Source organism: Nerophis lumbriciformis, linkage group LG06 (assembly GCF_033978685.3).
Source record: "Nerophis lumbriciformis linkage group LG06, RoL_Nlum_v2.1, whole genome shotgun sequence".
Classification (NCBI taxonomy): domain Eukaryota; kingdom Metazoa; phylum Chordata; class Actinopteri; order Syngnathiformes; family Syngnathidae; genus Nerophis; species Nerophis lumbriciformis.
In genome coordinates this window covers 12,324,368-12,329,758 of record NC_084553.2, presented here as the reverse complement: position 1 = coordinate 12,329,758, position 5,391 = coordinate 12,324,368, and the positions used below count along the sequence as shown (strand labels likewise).

The window sequence follows — 5,391 nt, the reverse complement described above, 5'->3', positions numbered from 1 at the left end:
CTTGAAAAAGTTTCTTATGTCCATTTTGCATCCGTTCACGTTCTTGTTCTGCAGTGCTGTGTGCTAATGTGCTTCGTACACCTGCAGGACCGCAAGCAAGGTCGCAGAGAAAATGCGGACTGGATTTTGAGTGATGTTGCATTTTCTATAAGAACAAGTGGAATGGATTGGATACTGACGCACTAAAGGGGCTCTCTACCTTATGCTATGAAGTGAGGGGAAACTGAGTGAATAATGACAGGTTATATGATTATTTATTTAAACTCATATTCGGGCCACTTTATAATGAATATGTCGGCATGTATTTGTAAAAAAAAAAAAAAAAAAAAAATATATATATATATATATTTTTTTTAACACCAAATTATTTATGGGGGCTTAAGAATATTTTAGGGGGGCTTGAGCCCCCCTAAAATAGGCCTAGCAACGCCAATGGTTCATATCCTTCCAGATCAAAAATCTATTCCTTTTTTTTATCATCAAACCATGTTTCTGTGACAGCGATCACTTTGAAGGGTTCGTTGATGTGTTCCAAAAAGTTCTTAATGTTGTTGTAATTTGCATTCAAACCGTTTAAAACCGTAAGAGAAGACGTTCGCCAAGGTGGGCTGGGTGAACCCGGAAATGATGTCATAACAAGTTGACCAATCACAGCTCTTTTTTCTCTAACTTTATTTTTCAACAATATTATACATAACATTTAAACAATCAGAACATAAAACAGAACATGTCAAAATATATACAAAAATATGTATAAAGAAAATATTTGTCCTCAATAATGTTGAACCAGTAATTAAGACATTGAAATAACTCGACTATAACAAAATAATAAACAAAAAGAGCATGAACACGAGCAAGGGATAACAAAATAAAATAAAATAAATAAAACAAAAACATCATATCGTAATTTTTCTTAATTCAGTTTTTGATGGAAATGGTGTTTATGTGTTTTAGGATGTGGGAATGTGCAAAAAAGACCTCCAAACTTTGCTCAGTGCAGAGAAATCACACATGCTATTAGCTAATCACAATTCAGCGATTAAAGGCAGACAGCAATTATTTTGTCAGATTTATTTGACGTGACCAACAAAGCAACTTCTGCTTTATAAAATACATTAAAACAGAAATACACACTCATGTTTAAAAGCCGTGTAAGCCAATTGTAATTCACTACAGAGTAACAGTCAATGTAAACTTTTCAACTATTCAAAATTATCATTGTCAAATTCTTAAAATGTTGTCTATACAGACAAATTATTTGATAAAACATTTGTATTGTCGTAAGCTAAGCTACTAGTTACTCTCCATTTAATGTAGCTAAGCTACAGGCGAAGCTATCCCCACAGAATTGTAGCAAGCTGCATTACACGCTACATCAACACTACATACATACATACAGACATACTTGCAAAGTTGCGGCATGATGTACAAAACGAGGGGGAGGACACTGACTGGACACACATGAAAATAAAGGAAGTTAAATAATATTATAATAATATCAAATAAAGACTAAAATATACACTATAGAATATATATACAATGACTGTTTTAACACAACAGTGGCAAAGTGACAATAACCCGGCTTAAGGAAAAGTGCAAAACATTTGTCAAACAACACAGATATTGACAAATTCCATCTTCATATGGCCGGAAATCAATAAAAGTGAACTTTTCTTTGCTCCAGGACTGGAATACTACGTAACTGTAATACCAGTACTAAGCAGCATTGCTGCGTTCCCATCGTCTACCTCCTCCCTGTTTGGTTTGCTTACACAGCTGTGCACTGTCATGTTAGCAGGAACAAAACAGAACCTTATTAAAATGTTAAAAACAATGTCAATTAAGTAAAAGTACAGGTAAAATACCTATTGATTCACCCTGGAGTTATCTAGCACCGACAACTCACAGGGTTTTGTAACCCCCCTGCAATTCCCAGAAGGCAGCCAAAAGGTTATTATTAGTTTAAAAAGTACCACTCAACATCCGACAATTAGCCCTCTTTCTTTTGTAAATGCACCCATGACATCAAAATGTGGTGGACCACTCTAATGCTCAGATGAGTGGGAGGGGATTGCCTGACTAGAGGGATGTTTCATACATCTACAGAGAGTTGTTGTGTTACTGTAGAACTGTAGGTAATAGTAGCTGTAAATATGTCTGATCTGAGTAGAAATACTATTTTTTATGTAGTCAATATCCAAGCGCCCTTTTGCAAAACTGCCATTGACTTTTTAGATTGATGTTTTTATTTGATAGTGTTTTCATTTCTGTAAAATGTTTTTGTTTTAAAAACATCTATAAGACAAATTGTTGTTCATCTGCATGACAATGACACAATTCCAATACAAAGTATCAGTATCAGTTTGTAAACGGCAAATACTTAATAATGTAATTTACATCACATGTGGTAGGTGTCAGGTCTGCACGATTTCCAAGTGGTTACCATGACAACATTATAGTCTGCAATTCATTACTCCAGTTTCCTCCTACATCCTGAGAGTGCAAATCTAAAGTGCATATAAAACTAAACTCACTTTTTGATCATAGACGGTTCAACAGCATCATAACATGATTGTATCATTATAAATGGTGTACCATAAGTTTCCATACATTTAACATTGTACTCTTTTATACTTCTGATAACCTAGAACATAGGTGTCAAACTCAAGGCCCGTGGGCCGAATCTGGCCCGCCACATCATTTTTTTCTGGCCCACCATATCATTCTAATGTGGCCCGCCACGTCATTTTATTGTGGACAGTCACTTCCTTTTATGGCTAATTGTATTTATTCTTTCAATTTTGCATATGTTCTACACTTAAATATTGTCGTTTTTTTGTTTGTTAATAAAAAATAATTACTTAAATATCTGCTGGTCATCTTCACTTACAAATCTCAAACTAAGTTATTGATCAATATGTAAAAAAAATATAATAATTAAAAACAATTATACTAGAAGATGCATTTGAATAAAGACCAACACTTTTAAATAATCCTGATGGCCAGAAAACATGTTGGGTTGTTTTTTTGGATAAAAAAAGGTACATTTTTCCTGTGTATGGAAATGTATGGGACACCATGTACAGTAATGTCATCATCTTTACTGCTCACATAATCAATAATCATCTGTAAATGTTCAATAATGACACATGGTTAGGCCTGGTTACAATTACTGTAAGGTATGCATTAAAGGGGTTTGTGGTGTTGACACCAGGAGTCCTGATTCATTATTAATGAATGTTTGCCTCTTTTAGAGAAGCGGAGGAGGGGACTTTTCTCATTGTGACATGATTTAAAGTGCCTGTGTTGCTTGTTCTGATAACTTCTACTCGCCAGTTGCTGAGTGTTGCTTGACTCAGTAAGTCATCTTCATGTTTCACATTTTCTCCTCCATATACTTGCTGATCCTTTCTGGTATCCTCAAGTAGAGTGGTAGTGTTCATGTCTGTGGAGGTCAAAGAAGGATTAGAAGAAGCAGTCTACTGTATATTTAGTACTGGAGTTGCTTCAGACAATAAAACATAAATTGTTTCTGGACTATAAGCCGCACCGGAGTATAAATCGCACATTTTCAAATATTTTTCTAAAAAATATGGGAAAAAACGATTTTCCCATATATTAGCCGCACCGATATACAGTACGTTGTGAAAATTATTTATTTACACTGAAATATTTTGTAACTGTTTATTTACATATATCAAGTGTTTGCACACAGTTTTTGTAGAACAGCAGTCATTGATGTCTCTATAAAATAAATTAGATTTTCTCCTTTTTTAATAAGGTTCAATATGTTTATCAGGATTCTTCTTCCTTGTACTTTATAAACACTGTGAGTTTGAACAATTTCTTACAGTGGCTCATTTTAGTACATTGTTTGATTTCTTTGCATAATATATAGTTGGTACATAGTAGGGAAAATACGTAAATGAAAAAATAAGTCGGATCACAAAGCAGAACATGGTAACTAACTACTTTAAATCTTCTCAGTTATATTTGTCCTTTTGTTCTAAAGATAACTTTTCGTTCTGTCTCTGATTGGAAAAAAAAAGGTTTGTGCTCTGTCTAGGAAGAAAGTGTTTTCTTTTTCACGCTGTTTGAACACTGAAACAAACACTTGACAAACATGCAACATCACAAAAATGTCCAAACTTGTTAGCAAAGTAAGGAAACTACTAAGATCCTGGCAAGCTTTTTTAAAATAAATGTCTAAAATAAGAACACAAGTCAGATTATAAATCAGAATATAAGTGTATCAACTTCAGTTTACCTGAGTCAAGCTTTTCTTCTGGTTTCTGCTGTTTATTCAATTTCTCTTTAGAAAGAAGTGTTGATGTGCTTTCATTATGCTGTTTGAATCATCTAACAACAACACAAAGATTACAATCGCGTTAGTGAGGTAAGGAAATTAACGTCCCAAAAAGCTATTCATTACATTTAAATAAATAACTCTAAATAAATAACTAATATGATAATTTGCTGATGATTAAGTCAATTGTAATTAAGTGAATATGAAAACATTACATGTAACTCTAAATTGAGGATCGTACCTTTTTTTACACATGGTCTTCTGTTCCAAATATATTTATCCAAAAGTGCTGCAAGATCAAAGAGAAAATTAACATTTCATAATATGTAATGACATGAAAAAAACAGGAATAAAGCGTGATGTAGGTTTAAAGGTTGTGCACACAAAAAGTATTAGTTTTAAAATATTTTTGAATGTACATTATATTAATTCATCATCAACAGTTTAATTATCTTCATGGGATGAAAGAGTGCATCGTTTAAATCATTCAAATATTTTTAAAAGTATTTTGTCCTTTGTTATATTGAGTTTCTTTACCTTTTAAATGTTGACGTTTTGTGTATAAAACACAACACAAGATGATGACCAGAATGAAGATACAGACTAATATGATAATCAGTCGAGCATCTGATTTTTTACCTGCACAGAACATCAAAAGTCAAAGCAACTTTTCAAAGTACATTCTATCCAAAATAAGATTTAAATATGTACAACCACCATTTCAAAGCCGTCATTATTGATTATAATTACCCGGGAAGCAGTCCTTAGCGGTGAATGAAGTCTTTTCATTGGTCAGAGGGTTGCTGACATCACAACGATAAACCTGATCATCATCTTCATTCCTGACAGTTTTTGTTAAATTTGGTCCAGTCTGCTCCTTTCCTGCTGAGCTCCACTTAAACTTTAATAAATGAGGATGTTTGGACTCTGTTGAGCACACAAGTGTCGCCTGCTTTGTGTCGCTCATCTCGAACGAGTTGTTTTGGGTTGGTGCACTACTTGTAAGTGTATCTTGTGTTTTTTATGTTGATTTAATTAAAAAAAGAAAGAAAAAAAAAAAAATTCTTGTGCGGCCCGATACCAAT

At 33.5% G+C, this 5,391-nt stretch overlaps 1 long non-coding RNA gene across 1 annotated transcript; it reads right to left on the bottom strand.

Annotated features, from left to right (window-relative positions):
• Positions 1 to 1,056: 1,056 nt before the first annotated feature.
• On the bottom strand, positions 1,057 to 5,061 carry LOC133608268 (uncharacterized). Its single transcript, XR_012050504.1, has 4 exons — positions 4,844 to 5,061; positions 4,548 to 4,595; positions 4,268 to 4,359; positions 1,057 to 3,445 (listed from the first exon to the last, which is right to left on the bottom strand). It is a non-coding gene; the product is annotated as an uncharacterized lncRNA (long non-coding RNA).
• Positions 5,062 to 5,391: the final 330 nt, after the last annotated feature.